General features: G+C 45.9%; 1 non-coding gene across 1 annotated transcript; it reads right to left on the bottom strand.

Annotated features, from left to right (window-relative positions):
- Nucleotides 1-16,315: 16,315 nt before the first annotated feature.
- On the bottom strand, nucleotides 16,316-16,388 carry TRNAL-UAG (transfer RNA leucine (anticodon UAG)). Its single transcript has one exon. It is a non-coding gene; the product is annotated as a tRNA-Leu (tRNA).
- Nucleotides 16,389-19,752: the final 3,364 nt, after the last annotated feature.

Below are 19,752 nucleotides of genomic sequence, written 5' to 3'. Positions count from 1 at the left end.
ACATACAAGCTTACTTCTAGCTCCTGGCTTTCCATTTGAGATGGCGGGTTAAAGTGGCCATTTGGATTGGGCCTGCAGAGAGACAAAACTAGCCTGTGTTGAAGGGTGGAAAGAATGGGTGTCGTTGAAGGCGAGTTGAGTGCTGGCATAGCAGATGGCAGCGTGGGTTTGTCAGGGACCAGGCCAGATAGCAGGACATTGGGTGTGGGTAGTCCGAAGTGGATGATCTTGGGTGTGGGTAGTCCGAGGTTGGACTGATCGTCTAGGCTAAACTGCACTCACTGCCTGTTCGTTCATACCTTTTTACTTGCTGCTCCCTACCCTGCTCCAGAAAGTCAGTGCCCCCCTCACCCCCCAATCTCCTTTGGATAGTGCAAACAGTGGTTGATGGTTGGGACAGTTCATTCTTGCCTTTAGGAGACCCCCCATGTGGGGACAGATCCTACATTGTTGTGTGCATATGATCATCCCTGACAGCCCCTCCCTGTCTCTTGAAGGACAGCCCCGGAAGATAGATAAATACAGTATGCCTGATCTTGTCTTGGTATCATTAATTGGTTCTGGCGCAAAGCCTTCCTGCGGGCTCAGGCATAGAGCAGTTCCTAGTAAGAGGCTGTTATTGCACTGCCCATCCTATCGCCCTGCTGAAACACCCTCTCCTTCCCTGACAGCATACCTCTCTTCACACTCCTGCAGCTGTGGCACTCTCTTTGGACTAAAAGATGGTGCACCCTCTTTCAAGAGGCACGTTTTTCTGTCCTGCTCCTCAGTTTACTGTGAAGAACCCCGGGCAGGGTTTCGGCAACATATTGAAACTGAAGTTAAGGACCGGCCACAAAAGCCACAAAAGCAGCTGAATGGTGCTATGTAGTAGTAGGGTATGTCACTTTGGCCTGTGGCAGCGTGCACTGTATTATAGTGGTGTGGGGGCCTAATAATGCATGGCTGCAGAGGAGGCAGAGCCGAGCCATGGGAGCTAGTTGGCTCTAGTAGCCAAAAGCAAGCCGAGCCTGCAAGATGCACTTCTTGCCATCTTCCTCGCCTGCCTCTAACATAATACCATACTTGCCCCCACAACAAAAACCTAATATATGGCAGTCTCCTCCCTGCCACCCACTACCCAAATCCATAGTTGATGTCCTGCCTCCCTGACCCCGTAACAGGAAACCTTCACACAGCATCTCAATTTTGGAAGATATTGCACAGTGAAATTGAAAGATTTCGTCAGTATAACATTCATTTTCTAAGGTGGGATTTGATCAAAGTCTGCATTTTAGGCACTTGATCCTATATCTTCTCATCTCCAGCTCATATAAATGTGTTATAATGAACAGCCTTAAGATGCTAAAATAATGCTCTGTTCCATCAAAATTGCTTCAGGGCACTCACATCAGAATATACACCCATTTGATGGATATAAAACCATGCATTAAACACAAAGCGTGGTTATAGCTTGATGTGTGGCATGCCAAATGGCACTCTACAGTACCAGAGTGCAAAACAGTTTTGACTTCGACAGTACCCTCTGTTTTGCACATGATCTTTCAAGACATACACTCACAACAACACAACAGCCACTTGCAGTCATTGTTTCACACACACTTGTAGCTGGTTACTTTGCACAGCATCTAGCGTGTTGACACCCTAGGGGAGCTATCCTCCATCGTCCAGGAGAAACAAGTGCGAGCAATAGGCAGCACCCCCATTTCCTGGGTGGTGGGAGATTGAGGACGAAAACTAAAGGGCTGTGTGGCAAGTGAAAAGCCTCACGTCTAGGCAAGCAGCCTCCTTGCTGAAACCATTTCCACCTCCCACTGCTTCATTCATAAACTGAGAACCCATGTCCAATGCCCGCAGCCCACGGGAGAGCAACATAAATTGTCCAGACAGTAAAGGAAAATGCCCAGGCAAACTCTGCTCCCACCCAACAGTGTAGTGCATCATCGATTGCACTTTTCTGTTAGAAGAGAACCCTGGCGCAAAAGTGACAGAGCAATGTGACAGTTAAGGGATACTTCAGCCTGTGCTGTGCAAATTATAAATAATGTAGTTTAACATACTATACACAAGTTTGGCTTGTTGTGTAGTGCACATTTAACAGAATCAGTTATAAGGTTTCACAAGTTTGGCCAATAAAGGAAATATGGCCCATTTAAGCAGAGTGATTTTCCTGTGATTGCATCGATTGGTCACATGTGGAAGCCAGGTTTCCTAGTTGCGCAATTTTGCAGGTTTCTGAACGCACATGCTCTCATTCCTTCTTTAAGGTTTACACCAACATGCAATTTCTGACAAAAGATAAAGTAATCTCTGCAAGTAGATAATTGCATGCACTTCTTTTAACTGTCACTGGGGGGCAGTGTCACATTAATGTATTCTGAGAATGGATGAGGTGATCCTTGGCTCCTCTCCAGTCAGGCTCTTCTTTCACTGAAGGCAGTCGAGCCGAGCTAGAGGATGGCATAAGCTCCAACCTGGCTGGAGCCGGTCCTGGCTCTCCTACCTCTACTGTATTAGAGGGATTTGCAGCTTTTGGGAGACACTGTGGTAGACGTCTGGGAGACATTAGGAGAGATGGTGCCCCCTGACACGATCGCCAGACAAATGCCTGACACGCTCACCAGACAAATGCCTGACACATGCTGTTTGATGTTCTGATGGAAAACGTTGCAGCTGGCTACTGAGCACAGAACATGATCAAATTAGAGTGAGGTTTGACACGGCACCCAGTCTTCCAACCTGCATATTAATGAACTTGATATCTCACGCAGTTGTTTCTATGAACCAAAGGTCTGGCCTCCCATGGCCCTTAGCACTTACATTAATATAATGATTAGAGTCTCCAGACTGACCTATTCTCACATCTGCCAATTCCCTGATTCCTGTGATACATGAGGTAAAATGTATGTATTTGAGGAAGAGAGAGTCAGAGAGAGATGGGGCCTGACAATGTGAGAAAGTAAAATGTGTCCTTCCTGCAAGAGGCTAGAAGTAGGAACACGGGGAGGACGCCATTTTGTAGGCTTACACGTGTCTATGACATCTAATTGTTTGTGATGACTTTCATGCTTTTGTATACTTTGCAATTTTATGTTATAAAGTGGTATGTGGTTTCGGATTTGTCTGGCCATCAAGGTCTCTGACTGCTCCCCCACTAACACTCTCAAATTTTACATTCCAAAACACAATACACATACCAAGTAAGCCACCCACATGTGGCAAGGTAAGACACCTCCCAAGCGACATCAACCATCAGAACACTGCACCTCTATAACCAACTTACATACCACACCCTGGGACAATGCTTCCTAGCTCCGAGTGTTCCAGGTATCACGTGAGATTATTTTAATCCATATTTTTTTCAAATTGTGACAACATGATTTCTTAGGGAGTAAAGAAGTAAATCCCATTCCTAAAATTAGCATTTTTAAGCAAGTACAAATATGTTTGAACTGTAAAGCAGAAGTGTTTGGATGTAAATTATTCATGCATGTTTAAATATAAATGTGACTGCTTCGGATCTGGCAGTAATAATAGTAGTTTCTTCCTGCTGCCCTTTGGTCACTACTGGTCCCCTAATATCCATGGAGCTGTGTGGGTGAAAGCAAGGGGGCAGGCACCGTCTGTGTCTCTTTCTTATTTTTTACTGCATATTTGTCTTTTTGTGGATTTTATGACTATTTCTAGTGAGGAAATGTGCTGTTGCAGCCTTTATCTGTAGGGTTGCTAGCACCCTGGGCACACAAGACTCCCTTTCAATCACAAAGGCTTCTATGATGTCAACACAGAAAATCTAGAAACTTACCGACGGGCAAGGAGTACTTCTGATCTGCATGCATCAACACAATACCAAAGCTATCTTGCATTTTCCCCTCTCTCTCCACTTACCGCTACTCCTAGATCCACCAGGGCACCTGCAGACCAAGTAAAGGACAGCAGAGCATGGTGTAAACTAACATTCCATCATAAGGCAACCACCCACTCCCGTCTCCTCCTTGCCACCAAGTGTGGGAAGTGCCTGGAGCCACAGGTCCTAACCATGACAGCGCTGATCTATATGGCAATGACTACTTTGGTGCTTAGATGAGTTTGAAGGGTCACACACAAAGATGTCACCACCACAGCACACCCAAGCACTTTTTTCGGGAATCCCTCCTTGTGTGCGCCACTTTGCAGTGTGCTGTCTCACTTTTGACCCTGAATGAAAGTCACTGCAAATAATGTTTTAACACATCAGCACCCTAGCAGTCTTTATTTTGTTCTAAATTCACTATTGTGTACCCCACCTGAGAACAAGGTTTGGAAAAGCCACAATGTCTGGCTTTGTACTTGTATAGGGTATTTTGTTTGTTCTGCCCATTAGCTGGCCCTGAAAGCGGTGCCTAAAAACCCAAAACTATCACCATGGAAAGGGAAGATAGAAGGGAGATGACGTGTGAGGAGGAGCACACAGCTTGAGGGTGTTATTTGGTAATTTACCGCCCATTGACTGCCCATGGCCTTGCTAATCCCTATGGCTTTTACCACCCATTAATTGACCCTACCTGCCCAAAAACATACCCCCTGGTCTCTCTTTGAGTGTAGCTCTGTGCTTTTCTGAGCAGCCTTCTGAAAGGTAATGGCTTAACTGTAGCTCTAAACCCACTCCTGTTGTACTTAACGTGTCTTGACTAAGTGGGCCTTCAGCCTGCATGTGTCTCCTGGTTTAAACATTATTCTGAATATAACTGTTTTTGTTGGAGACTAGACTTTAGAGTGTATGATTTGCTCCGCGCACAGGTATCCGAGATCAATTCTATTATTAGATCAAATAAAGGCATTTCTAGTTCAAAAGACACATGTTCAGACCACTCACCCCAGAAAGGGATTTAACCCTAGAATGCCAGTTGTATTGTAATTGTGTACATGAAAATTCTCGTCTCCTCTTTTCATTGTGCTAAGGGCTGTTTCCACTATGTGAGTAACACCCCATTTTTGGTGTCGATGATTCCATGCCAAAGGTCAGACGCGTGCGTTAGTATGCACATAATTTGTCTACAGAATTGGCTATAGCAGGCACCAACACTGCTGCCCTCAGGGGGTGTCCAGATTTCGTCTTTGTTTTATTATATGTATTGATTTACTTCTCGTATTTAATGTAGTAAGGTAGCCCTGCAAGCGTTCGTCCGAAATGTGTGGGCAGCTTTCTGGATCAATGCATACAGTATAGAATTAGGGTAGTGCCACCACACTTAACAATGCACCGGTAGCGGCAGGCTGTGGTTACGTGCTTCGTTCCCCCCTTCCCTTGGTGGGAGGGTGCATTCCTGACATTTGGCAGTTTTAAGAGAACAGAAACATGGCAACTGTCACAGATCCCTGTGTGTTAAAGCTGCACGCTACAGTCTAGCCTTCTCTGACTGGACACTAGCCATGGACGAAACACCATTGGGCTAATTGGGCTCCAGCCCCGTCCTTTCCGTCTGAAATTCTGGGCCATTAGTTTGAGACCTGCTGACCTTCATAGCAGCCATAAGTTTTGCAAGTCACCCCTCCTGGGAGCATGGTAGCTCCCAGGATTTCTTGTAATGGTCACATGGTGGTAACCATGTGACCAAATCAATAAAAGGGACGTTGTCGTTTCCGGCTCGTCAGTCGATCCGGAACTGGGTAATGCGTCGTGGTTGTGTGCACCATGCTGGTGCCACGCAGCATGCCGATGGCCCGTCCAACTGGCCCGGCATCTGGACGGTGCCCCTGCCGGGCAGCACCATCCCATGATCATGGCCATTGGTGCAGCCCCAGCTGGGTGCCCCCAGAGCCGAGGCTGCTGCATGGTGGGTGCCCCAGCCAAAGTGTCCCACTCCGGTGATCCGGAGTTTGCAGGATGCCCCCTGCAGCTCCTCTGTGTGCTCGCAGAGCCATTGTCTGTCGGGTGATCCCGACACTGAGGGTGACCTGCCTGGAAGCCAAGGGGCGGGCCACCACATTGGCAACGAGGGCTGCTCTGGGATCCACATGCTTGAGTGTGTGGGCTGCTGGAAGCCCATGTGTTTTTGTTTTTAGATTTTTTTGTGTGTTTTGTTGGATGTCGCAGCATCAGCTGCGTGTTTAAGGAGGCGGCGTTGCCCGCACAAAGAGAAGAGCTACCTCCGAAGACGACGAAGCGGGAAGCTGCTTCGCCCAGCCCGTCACGACAGGGCGTGGAGGGAGTGATGCTGCACGGGTGCGGCGGTTCGTCGGAGGCCGCAAACAAGGGGCAGCAACAGCGGCCCTGATTGCCCCCACCAGGAGAAGGCCTGCATCGGCCACGAGAGGAAGGGGGCGTGACTCTTTAAGACCGGGGCTGACTGCAGTGAGCAGTACAAAGAGACCATGAGGCTTGCGGCAGCCCCGAAAAGAGGGCGGGTGGCCTCCAGACACCCAGGCTGGCAGCAGTGAGAAGGAAAAGGTGCACTGTGCCCTGCAGCAGCCCCGAAAAGAAGGGGCATTGCATAACAAGACCCGGGCCTGCCGCGGTAAAAAACAGGAAAAACAAAAGTGAGTGAGCAACGATGAAGGAAAGGCTGAGCCTTTCATGAGAGAAGCGGGTGTGGCCATCCAACACCCGGGCCTGTGGCGGTGAGAGAAAGAGAAAATCAAGGAAATTGCTGAAGCCTGCAGCGGCCCCGAAAGGAGGGGCATGGCCAGTAAATCCCCGGCCTGCGGCGGTTAAACTGTGCGGCGCTGAGCCTGCTGGTGATTTTGGGGTCCCTTAGGAGATAGCAGGGAGGAGTAGCGGATCCTCGCATGTCCCAGCAACGTTAACAAGGGGTAGCGTGGGGGCACATCTACCCCAGAGGTTCGTGCTCCAAGCCCTGCGAATTGGGCAATCACCATCTTCTGCTCGGGGAGCAGAAAGTGTTTTGGCAAAGGACACCTTTCTGTCAGGACCAATGGCCCTTGAGTGCCCCAACATGAGAAGGTGTCGGAAAGGGAGGGGCGTGTGGGTCCTATGCAGACCATGGGGATAAAAGGACATGACTGTCGACGGTACTGGCACAATGGAAGTGGATGTTGGTTGCAGGCTCCAGGCCAGAGCAACATCATGTCTATACACAGTGAAGAGAGTGTGGGGCTGCCCATGCTCACCATACACGTGCAGGCCCTATGCCAGTGTGCCAAATGTGTGTTCGCCAACTTAGAGCCAGGTGGCGAGGTGACCCCCAAGAGGAAGAAGAAGTAGTGGAGGAGGGTTGCAACTCTCTTTTGCGCCCTATGCCAGTAGCAGTGTCCTGCATCAGGCCCTGTGTGGAGGGGGAAGTGACATGAGTGGCCCGTCGTCCAACACCAGCACCCGGCCATCGTGCTGCCACTGTCTTCCTGCCACCATCTAGAGACCAGGCTGAGGTGGCACCTGGTACTCCCAGGTGCGCTTTTGCCAGCCCTGAACTTTGAGCTGGCCCATCACCGTGCCCCCAGCATCCTGCCACAGTCTTTGCCCCACCAGCTAAGGACTGGGCTGATGTGGCCCCCGGTGCCCCCAGGTGCGGCTTTGCTGGCCCTTGAACTCGGAACTGTCCTGAAGAGATCCCAATGGAAGTCGGACTGGTATCCTGCAGACCTGCAAGTGCTGGAAGTGGACCCAGTAGTCATACACATCAAGGCTGGGAGCCTCTAGGCCCAGGACATGCTTAAAATGGCCCAGCCAAAATATTGTGTGAAGCCGTGCTCCTGCGCTTGTGGGCTTTGTAGTGAGGGGTGCCAGGTGCGACCAATGGTGTTGTGTCAGTGGTGCAAGGTCCACTCACCCAGGTTAATAAAGGGTGTGCTTGCATGTGGAGTTTCCAACGTGTCACCAGTAGCTGACCAACTCTGACTGTCACCCCGGGAGTGACCTGGGCCCCTAAGTGTGTGGAGATTAGTTGTACTTATAGTGCTAGTATTATTGCGTGTATTGTGGTGTGATGTCATGTTGTTTGGTCATTATGAAAAAGGAGGAGTGTTGCATGTCACCCGTCCTGGGCGCATGGTAGCTTCAAGGATTTGTGTAATGGTGTAATCGTTACAAGTCAGTCGATCCAGAACTGGCTCCTGAGTCGTGGTTGTATGCACCATGCTGGTGCCACGCAGCATGCCGAGGGCCCGTCCATGTGGCCTGCCATCCGGACGTTGCCCCTGCTGGGCAGCACCGTCCCAAAGGTTGTATCCTGCCATGTGATCATGGCCATTGGTGCAGCCCCATCCTGGGTGCCCCCAGAGCCGAGGCTGCTGCATGGTGGGTGCCCCAGCCAAAGTGTCCCACTCCGGTGATCCAGAGTTTGCAGGGTGCCCCCTGCAGCTCCTCTGTGTGCTCGCAGAGCCATTGTCTGTCGGGTGATCCCGGCACTGAGGGTGACCTGCCCGGAAGCCAAGGGGCGGGCCACCAAAATGAGCAGGACGAAAAGCAGAGAGTCCGAGTTTGTGTAAATACTTTCCTTGAATCGGGCGCTGCTATGGGGCATTTCCAACTGAAAGACCCCCCCTCTTACAGGTCCAATAAACTAGCAGTACTGTGCTTCAAAGACAAATGGCCTGATTTACAAAAGCGTTTTTCAATGGTGAAAAACGCTGCTGTACATCATGCCCAATGTGTGTGTAAATAGAAAAGCTACCCTTTAAAGATTAGTTTACACCCATGAGCGTCACTAGCTTGACATGCAAAAAAGGGTTTGTTTTTACGTGGATGTAAAATGTTCCTAACATCATGCATTACAGCACGCAGGGCGCTTGTGACATATACCAGGCAGGTGACCGTTTTGCACTTTTATAGTGTATAATGACAAAGCATAGAAAGATGCATAAAATGCATCTGCAAAAGTTGCATGAATGGATGATTCTGTAGAGCCACATCTTCATTTATTTCTATGGTGGAGAGGGGGCGCAGAACGAAATGGCCTTTTCTGCAACCCCCATCCTCGCTCTAATACAAAGGCTCAGGCATTTACGGCAGAATGATATGTTCATGCTAGCGTAAATGCTTTTGGATTCTTAGGGAATCTGATTGCATTTTACACCAGATAAAAGCAGGCAGATTCCAAAGTAATCCACTGCAAAACCCACCTGCTCTGCATAAATGGCAGGTGGCATTTACTCAATTTCCACTGCAAAGGCTTGGATGTGATTGCCTGCCTTTGCACCTTTCCTTTGGACTTCACAGTGCAAATGACTAAAATTGCGAGCAGGGGGCCTGTTTGCACATAAGGGCCAACGCTTCAGGGTTGTTTCTGCAATTATGAAAAATGCTAGATATAGTATAGAGCACTAGACCATCCTGCAGGTGCAGGGAGGGGTGCAACCACAAGAAAGTTCCAAGCGCAGAGGTAGGAGATCGGCTGAAAGCTAAGGGCGGGAGAAATGTATGTGTATCTCTTGTTTGGTTTGTGTAAAGGCCTGTAAATGCCCATGCCAGGTGCTGGGAACGTCATGTGATATCACCAACCACCCCTCATGGCGTGTCTGCCCTCAGTCACACCACCAAGCCCACCACATGCTGTCATCCAACACATGATGCCAACCCCCACTGCTTCATCCACAACCAACATCCTCCATGCAAACGCCACACTCTACTCAACTCTACTCCATGCTCACCTATGCCCATTCTACTGCACTGCACTACTCCTCGCAATCTTCTTATCAGAGAAAACATGGCTGTAACACATTCCGGAACAATCATAAAGTTTTGAAATATATTCGACAAAATGAAACCAATATATAAAGCCATTATACACAAATTCTTGAGTATTTCATGTGCAACGAATACAATATAATATAATAGATCTCAAATCTAAGTAAGTAAACAAAACTCACTTCTAATAAAACAATGAAAGTGTTTGTTTTCACATTGCTGTTCTCTGTAGCCAAGCAAGATAAAGGTATCTTGCAACTGAAAACACAGAAACATCATCATTTGCCCTTTTACAGAAAGAAATAGCGTCCACTTTTGATCGAATGCCATATTGCAGGAAGCTATGGCTTAAGTGCAATCTACCGTGGTGTATGGACATGCCGGAAGAAAATATTCTAGCGCCACAACCCTGCTTTTACAATGCAGGCATTTATGTGATTAAGCAACTGGGCAACTGGTAAAAGGCCGAACCTTAACTTAATAAACAGAGAACGCATGAGTTTGGACTTCATTGTCCAGGAATAACATTGGTACCCCACAGTTAGTTAGTTAGTTAGTTAGTTTGTTTGTTTGTTTGTTTGTTTATTGCATTTGTTACACACTCAAACCCTTAGGTATCACGGCAAGGTTACAGACAGCTTAATAATACATACATTCAATGGGCCATTGTGGCGCAATTACAGTTTGCAGATCATAGGAAATTAACAACAAGGTATAAAAATGAAAAACACAGTTATTTACAATGCAAAGTAGTAAACATACGTACAGAACTATTTACAAGTACTGCGAAGGTTGTTATTGAGAAAGATTGAATAGCCAGGTTTTTAACCGTTTTTTAAAGCCTGTGAAGGTTTCCTAATTTTTAATGATGAGCGGCAGGGAGTTCCAGTGTTTAGGCGCTAGATATTGGAAGCTACTGCACCCTGCTCTGGTGTTTTTGTAGCAGGGTACTGCTTTTATTGGCTTTATTGGCCCAATACCTACCCAACGTCTCTGACAGTCTTATTTTGGCCACCACCTCCACGGAGCATCTATCCAGTATTTTTATTTAAGAGCTGGGAGTGTGACTGAATCAATCTTTTTTTCGTGGTGAGCCCATAAATCAGCACATCTGACTATAGTTACATTTTTTTTAACATGTTGATCCCAGGGTGGCGCCTTCTTGGGTGAGCACATCAAGTCCCTAAAGATATTCAATCTTGGGGTACGCCATAATCTCACCCAGAAGGCAATGTCTAAAGGCCGCCATCTGATCAAAACACTGAAAACCCCGCTGTTTGTTTAACAGTAGTGTTGGTGTACTACAGTATAGTCCCAGGATTATTTTTAAAGATTTGTTTTCAATAACACAAAGGTTAGCATCTCAAGATTTCAGCCCCATATAAAAATGCCTGTCTCTATTGTAGCTTGTAATTGTCCAGTGCTGGTTTTAAAGCTGCATCGTTTGCAATGGCACCCAAATAGCTTGAAAGAACAATACCCGATTTCTCCAGTTGGCAACCCCGTCTGCCAGTTCTGCAAACCTTAAGGCTAAATAGTCAAATGCTTTGACCTGTTCGATGGGCCGGCCCTCCCCCTCAGGTAAGATAACACGTAGCCTCCTCTTCTTTGCAATACACCATGTGCTTAGCTTTACTGTAGTTCATCTCTAAGCCTCTACCAACACAAAATCTTTTGAAACATTGAAACCTCTTCCTTAGATCAACAGGTGTTAGTGATATAAGGATAGCGTTATCTGCAAAAAAAAGAGTTGGACTTTTACCTGAGGCTAATGCTGGATTATTCGACGGGGTTGTTAACAAGTTATCAATTGCAGCATTGATATACAAGGAGAATAAGGTTGGGGCAAACACACAGCTCTGACGGACTCCTTTCTGCATCCTGAAGGGTTCTGTGCTCTCCCCACAAAACCCTCAGCGCTGTTGTTCTCCTAAAGCATCAGAAGTAAAGAGAGAGGTCAGAGGGTGTTCCTTGTTCAAGTAGAACATCCTACACCCTTGTGCATGGGCTACCATCAAAGGATGTACTGAAATCTGCAATCGAGGCATTAAGGTTCATTTTACTAAGGTTGACCTACTTTTAAACCAGAAGAAGCAGCCTGAACCATTGGACTGTTGTGCTTTTCCATTCTTGAAAGCCTGCTTGGAGATGATTGATTCGTGAATTTTCTTTCACCCAGGCTTTCAGGCGCCCCAACAAAACGCTCCCAAAAACCTTCCCCGCTGTGTCCAATAGTGACATTGGCCTATAGTTTGCTGGGAAATTTGAGGAAGATAAAAGTTTTAGGAAAGGATTTACAAAATGCAATAGCATTAAAAAAAGATGCAGGAAAACCGGGCCCCAAACAATACTCTCTGTTTTAAACAGATCCCCCAGAATGTTCTTGGGACCCGGGCGGGAGGGTTCGGGTGGGGGTGGGGGGGGGGGGTCCTCTATCGCCTTTTTGGGTCATGACTGCTGCAGTAATCTCCTCTAAAGTGAACACTAAAGGAGCACCTGTATGTAATCTATTCATATTGCTTGGTGTTTCTTTCTTCTCTGTACAGCTGACTAGAATAGTCATGCCATGCCTTCTCAGCAATGCACCCTTGCATGATTCTTTAACCCCCCGAGGATATATTGCCCATTAGTCTCCAGAATTCCACTTGCTATTTGTTCTTAATTGCCCTTAAAGTCCCTTCCCAATAAAGATTCGGCATAAGATTTCTTCATTGAATCAATGGTTTGTCTCTATGCATGTCTTGCCCCGCAGAGCTCTACTCTCCCTACATTTGGCATATTCTTAAAGAACCAGATGAGATGTTGTTTTGTAATTTGCACTCATTGTCACACCAGGGTGTGGATCTTACAATTGTGCGTTGTACCTAACCACACGCCTTCGTAATCAGGGGCATTATTGTATGCACAATCTCCTCAAAAGTGCTTACTATTTCCTTGGCATTCATATTTGTTGCACCAAGTCCATTTTCCGAGAGCATTAGTATTTCCTTGGGAGTGCTACTTCTAGATGTTTGCTTTCCCATTTTCCTGGTTGTCCTGCAGGGCCACTAATGAAATGGACCATACTCCTAGGATTTGGCTCACTTGATTGGGGGGGCAACTAAGGTTGTCTCAAGCATTGCCCTAAGAGGTCGGTGGGCACTATCTGCCCTAATAATTCCCTCAAAGTCTCTCATATGCTCCTAGGTCCTCACATCCATATAGTCTATATGGCGTATATGATTACCCATAACATAGGTTGGCCTTGCTTGTGAATCCCCCCTCGCCCTCCCATTGCATGGTCTACGATCAAGGCTAATCAACGTGCATGCAACCTCGAGTGCATTTCTGTAAGGTCTTTTCGACCGGGCTGATAGCAATTCTGGTATGTCCCATAACATATCTTCTTCTTCCAGTAAACCTTTCAACGCTGACAACAGCTCAAATGATATGTTTTGATCCCTGTCACTACAATATGGCTTAATCCCTCTTTTTATTTTCCAATTATCAACCAAGTCCTTCACCTTTTTAATGGTTTTCATACCACCTCTGATGTTTGGCCTATTATAAAAATGAAGTAATAGTATAGTGGTCAGGTTATTAAATGTGATGCGTAATCCCTGTACATCCAGACTATTGCAAACTAAACGGTTATGTATGGTGTTCAACGTGGAATCCACTGAAGTGGTTAACCCATCACATTGTCTTCACCTTTTCCATCATCATCATAGCATGCATAACCCTGAGGAGTGGTTGATGGGGTAGCCCAGGTCTCCTAGAAGCATATAATTTGGCTTTAATTAGCAACATGTGCAGAATATGGGGTATTACCAGATCCTTGCGAAATAGGGCCGTTTGCCTTTCTATCTCAGAACTTGTACACAGGATCGGACTGGGGCAAAAAATCCGTCCGGGAACCAATGAAAAAGTGGCCCACAATCACACATTACAATACATTACTATCCAGAACAGACTGAGTACTACTGAATGGTGTTTTTGGTCAAATGTGTAGCAAATAGCACATTTGAAAAGATGTTTGCTTAGAAACATTGGTTAAAACGAGTGTAGCAACTTATGAAACTGGCCACTCTGGACAAAGAAAGGGGTCCATTCTGGCCGAAGGAAATGGCCCATTCAATAATCATGGGCTGGAACTTCAGGCATTGCCCTACTGCCCAATAAGCCAGTCTGCGCCTGCCTTTACATAGTGCTGCACAGAGACATTTTGTGGCGTGTAGGGTTTCCTGACTGATGTAATCTGAACAAGTGTCCCGGCACTTGTGTCCTCCTGATCATGCTCAATGGAAAGTATGATTTAATGCTGCTATTCAAACTAAAACAGAGGCACACATTACCACAGATTCGGGATATATCTTGATTTTTCCAAAATTATGGGCATGCAACTAAGTTTCATCTTATTAGCTATATTTGCATTTTCCTTAAGTTCCATCTGAAACATGCCTGCCAAAACCTGGGAATCTGGGGCAGGCACACACTCAGATCCTGTCTTATCATGGAAGGAGGTGTGACAGTCTTCCCTGGAAGTGCCAGGAGATGCCATTCATTGGTCATGCCCCAGCTATTAGGTACCGGTAAGGATTGTGTGCCCTGGCCATGGCCCTGGTGAGGAGATCCTCTTTGAAATAACGGAAATAGGCGTAGGAGGAAAGATCTTCTCCAGGAAGTTGCCTGAGGCTTGAGTGGCCACAAGCCAACTCTTGCTGGAAATGTAAGATGGCCACCCTGCAGCAACAGAGAGTTTGGCGCTATGGACAGTGATAAATACGAATCAAGCTTTGAGACTGCTCCAACCACGTTGCCCCATTCCAACCTAAATGCCTCTATTTGCAAGAAGATTCCCTGCCAGGCTGAGAAGGTGAGTGTTAGGGCAGACTCAGGATACCTGCTGATTCCCTGCATGCTAAATAGAGTGCAGGGACACCCACAAGAGTGCTGAACTAGAGACATCTGCAACCTTTGTGTGCAAACTGCGCTCTGTTGGAGGAGCTTTCAGTGAATTGGCTGGGTGTCTCTTGGGAAGACACCTCTAAACCTCAGCACAAAAGCCACCCCTTGATTATACCGGAAATGTCAGCAAGAATTAAGCTTCTTCCTTACCCAAGGCAAACCTTCATAATGTTTGGATCCCCAAGAACCGAACCAACAGTTTTGGGTTTGTGTGGAAATGGGATAGGCATTTTCCAGAGACTGCCAATATGATACTACCTTGTCAAAAGATTGCATCAGCCAATCTAATGCCTACAAAAAAGCAAAAACTGGGTATGCACTGATGTTATCGAAATCGAATAGATATAAAAAAAATCAATTTTGGACCAACCCAAAACAACGGAAAAAATAACAAATTATGGAAGGATAATTAAATGTGGTTGGGAATGGGAAAAGTGGTTTAAGGGGTGGAGAAAGAGTATTTAAAAAAGGGGGGGGTGCCTCCCCCCAAAAACAATGAAAAACAATATTCATTATTTTTATTCTCTATGTTTTTGGTTCTTTAAAAATACATTATTTGTTTATTTATTTGAGAAAATACCATGTAACCCGAAACCTGTTGGTTTTGCCAATGCTTGTTTTGTAAAATCTCAACAGAACAAAAAAGTGTGACTCTCTACATTTGTTGAAAGCGACAGATTGGGACTGCTGTTTAGTTTGGGCTATTAGGTGGTGCTTGTGCCACCTATTAGCCGAAAATATTACATTAGAGTAGAGGTAGGGAGAAATGGGATATGAGGAGGGATACACTACTTGTAGGTGTTGTTTGGTTATTTGTCCACCCATTGACTGCCCAAGGCCATGCTAATCCCAATTACCATTCCCACTCAGTTTCTTCCCCTCCTCACCCAAGACACCTGCTCATGGGAACTCTTTGCACTCGCATTATTCAAGCCTTTCCATCAAACCTTGCACTCAAAGTGCCTGCCAGTGTTTTTTCAAAGCAGTGTTATGACTTAATTGGATCTGTAAACCCGGTACTGGTGTAATAAAAAGGTCTTAACCAGGTCTGCCTTCAGCCACTTGATTTATAAGTGTGTCCTGTTAAAAACAAGCATTGGCAAAGCCAACCATTATTACTTGTGTATAAGTATTAGGCATTGGCCAGGCACTGCTGTTAGATTCCCAGATACACCATTTTGCACCTGCTACCATCAATGGCCAGTTAATACCACTACGACAGTCCCTGGCAAGTGCCTTTCCCATGCCTATATAAAAGTGGCTGAAAGTCAGAGCCGGCCTTAGGGTAGGGCGGCAGGGCGACCGCCCGCAGCGCCATTAGCCCCCAGGGTGCCAGCTCGGGGGAGCCTTTCAAGGGCTACCGCAAGCTGGTGTGGTTGGAGAAGTGTCATTTTGAAATTAGCGCATTAACAACAATAGGGTGCTGCAGCACCCTATTGAGATAATTACAACCCTTTTAATTTTAAAATAAGATTTCTCCCACCACAAAAAGGGACATTTGGCAACTCCAACCTCCACAACCCCCCCCCCACTCTCCCCCCACTCTCCACCCTCCATCCTCACTCCCAATTGACCAGTGGCTCGGTGGGGGGGCGCCAAATTGTTCTTTTTCTGCCCGGGGCACTGCTGCTACTCAGGCGGGGAGTGCTAAAAGTGGCATAGAGCTGAGACGAAAACATTAGTGAATAACTACCATGATATTGGAAAGTGTTCAGATTATACAATATAATTTAAGTAAAATCCAAGTTCAGTTGGGGATCGAACCCAGGACCTTCTGCGTCTAAAGCAGACGTGATAACCACTACACTACGAAACCGCTGTGCTATGAAGAAACGCTAAGTCTGTATACTGGTTTGCCAGCAGCCATACATATTTGAATAGCAAAAATACAATCCCCGAAAATGTGAAGTAAATGTGAAGTTGCAACAATAATAGCAAGCCGTATAAATAGACATAGTAGAATTCTGCAGAGAACGAAACAGTGAGGGGAGAGCGAGAAACAGAGGGAGAATTAGGGATGTTATGTAATATATAACAGAGGCATGCCTTAAGCGGGAAAGAAATGAGAATGGACAGAAGCAGAAGAAAAATGCGAGCTCCACGAAACTGGTGCTTTTCGCGCCTATGTCACTAGTAACGTGTGGCGACACTTGCTGCGATACCTTTCTGCGCCATCTAGTGATCCCATCTGAAATTGCACTTCAAAAAATACCTCGACTTTCTTGGTGTCAGGCTCCACCTGTGTATGCTGCGCTGTCCATCCGAAGATAAAAGCTGGTTTAAAATGTTTTAGGTGATGGTAAAGAGGGTCTTCAATTGTAAGTACAAAAGGTTGAAATATTGATTGAAGTACAACCCTGCAGCTGCCAAAATACATCAATGATCTGTGCTCCAGAAGAGGAAGGTGTCTTTTTACAGTCTCTTTGAGTCGTAAAGACAATGCCAGGGACGTTATTTAGGGGTCTCCAGGGGCCGGAACTGCGTCCCCTGAGGTCTCCCTTGCTACCCCCGTGGTCTCCCTTGCTACCCTTATAAAAACATTTTTAAAAATAGAAAACACTTTTTTTTTTTTAAATCCACCATACTGGGCTGTGGCCAGCACCATGTGGCTTTTTGCTCCTGGAGTGGCTGACTTTCTTGTTTAGGTCTCTTAAAAATAAAAACATTTAAAAAAAGAACAGGGGCTCCACAAGTCTAACACTTTCAGCAGTGACGCAAACTAAGAAAGAATGGGAATATCAAATCATTTGTCTTTCTAGAATTCTATACGATAATTGCAAGACTCATTAAAGGTTTATTTCAGGCACACTTCAGGTGGTGAGTCACTGATATAGTCTGTTCTTGAACACCTCAACTCAGCCTTTCATCCTTCGGAGGTCGATAATGAGTACCAACACAGGTTGGGTGAAATTGTATGTATATTTGTTTTATATGAAGCGCTTAAGCTTAAGTGCTATATAGTAGCACATTATTATCATTTGGTCATGGACATCTGCTTGCATTAACAGTAATTTGGTAATATGGGCCTATACACACTGATCTTAACAATACATATGGCGATACATTCTTGTATGAAATGTATATCACATTATAGTGATATCGTAACCATATTTCTCGTAGTTTTCTTAGGAACAATGCTATATGATGCCACTTCCTGTTTTGTAAAGGGGTGAAAGGTCGTGTTCCATTGCTTCCTGTGATATCACTTCGGGGTGGGGTCAAATGGCATCACTTCCTGTGATGGCATCAGAGGTGAAGGGTCATGTGTTGTCACTTCCGCTACCCCAGGCATTTTGGTGAAATGACGGCCCTGGACAATGCATCAGAAATACATGAACCGAAGAGAGGAATAGTATCCCAAACCAGTAAAAAAAGGTAATTTACTATTGGCTTTTGAGAGTTGAGCATGATGTCACAAACTGGACACAGCAGGGATTTTCAACTGCGTCAGTTGAAATTGAACACCATCCCACATTGAGGGACCCCTGTGACTCTACAAAGAAACATTAGTCCTTTTTTAGTTTTTATTGTTAGATATAAACCGAAACTATTGCATTAGAGTACAGCTAGGGAGAAAAGACACATGAGGAGGGATACATAGCTTGTATGTGTTATTTGGTATTCACCCACCCATTCACTGTCCATGGCCATCCTAATCCCTATGGCCATTCCCACCCATTTCCTGCCCCTCCACACACAAAACAAATCCACCTGGGATCTCTTTGAGCTAATTGTATCAACGTTTATGCACAAAGTGCCTGCCAGTGTTTTTTCAAAGCAGTCTTCTGAGAGTTAATAACTTTATTGGAGCTATAAATGTGCTACTGGTGTAATAAAAATATCTTAAGCAGGTCTGCCTTCATGCACTCGATTTATAAGCACTAGGTGTGTGCTTCACTTAAAGTACAGTTGAAAACAAGCATTTGCAAGGCCCACAGTTTTGGCTTGTGTATAAGTATTAGGCATTTGCTGAGCACTGATATTATATGCTCAGGTACTCGCACCATTTTGCAGCTGCTACTATTGATGGTCAGGTAATATTGCTATGGTAGTGCCCGACCAATGCATTTCCCATGGTTCCACAAAAGCCCAAACTGCTGGCATTGCCAATGCTTGTTTAAAGTGAAGAGGGTGATTTCCCTGGTTTTATCATTGAGGACACATAACATGAGCCCCACCTGGAACTTTATTAATCTCCAAGAATATTCTCTGCCCCACACCAAAGAACTGCAAACAGGGTAAAAAGGTCTGTGCTAAGTTAACACCTTTTAAAGATGTCTGCCTTTGGCCGGTGAGTACACATTTAAAGAGACAGCATTTAGCGTGTGACAACTGATGCTTCCTTAGCGAATAATGTGCAAACCGTCAGCCACACCTTGGCTTCAATCGTAGCCAACGCAATGGAAGGAGGGGGTAAATATTGGTCAGCTCATATCCCAATACGGAAGAAAGATTGCACCACAAAGAGCACAGGCCATATCAAAAACGCCGTTGCCACAAACAGTGAGGGAACTGCAGCAGTTCCTGGGACTGTGCAACTACTGTAGAGCATGGGTGTTTGCTTACAGCTCATACATAGGACCCCTACTTGAGGCATTAAGAGAAGCTAACAAAGGGGAGAAAAAATTGGGGTGGACAATGGAAATGAAAGAGGCCTTTGATGAACTGAAAGATGCAATATCAACTGCTCCGGTACTGGCCACCCCAGATTACGAACGACAATTCTTTATATTTTCACATTGCGACTCAGCAGTAATGAAAGCAGTGTTGGCTCAAAAAACAAGCATGGGTTACAAACCAGTAGCATTTTACAGCGGTCACTTGGATCCTGTAATGTTAGGACATTTCCCCTGCGAACAAGGTCTCGCCGCAGCTGCCTTCGCGGTAGAGAAAGCATCATCAATTACAATGGGGTGCCCAACCACACTATTTGTGGAACATGCACTATTTGCAATATTGAACAAACCTAAGTCCACACTAACCACGCAGAGGGCGTCAGGTTATGAGATCATCTTATCTAGAACAGAATTATCAATTGTTAGATGCAGCACAGTTAATCTTGCAAGGTTTATAGCGGAAGTAATTGAGGAAGGAGACTATGCACATGATTGTACGCAGACTACCGAAATGTACTCATGTACTAGAAAAGTTGACGAGGACGCGCTAAATGGACGAGGGCT

This window comes from Ambystoma mexicanum (genome assembly GCF_040938575.1).
Source record: "Ambystoma mexicanum isolate Mex_15411 chromosome 12 unlocalized genomic scaffold, UKY_AmexF1_1 Mex_chr12_unloc.2, whole genome shotgun sequence".
NCBI lineage: Eukaryota > Metazoa > Chordata > Amphibia > Caudata > Ambystomatidae > Ambystoma > Ambystoma mexicanum.
The sequence above is the reverse complement of the archived record's forward strand: the minus strand, read 5'-3'. Positions and strand labels throughout refer to the sequence as shown.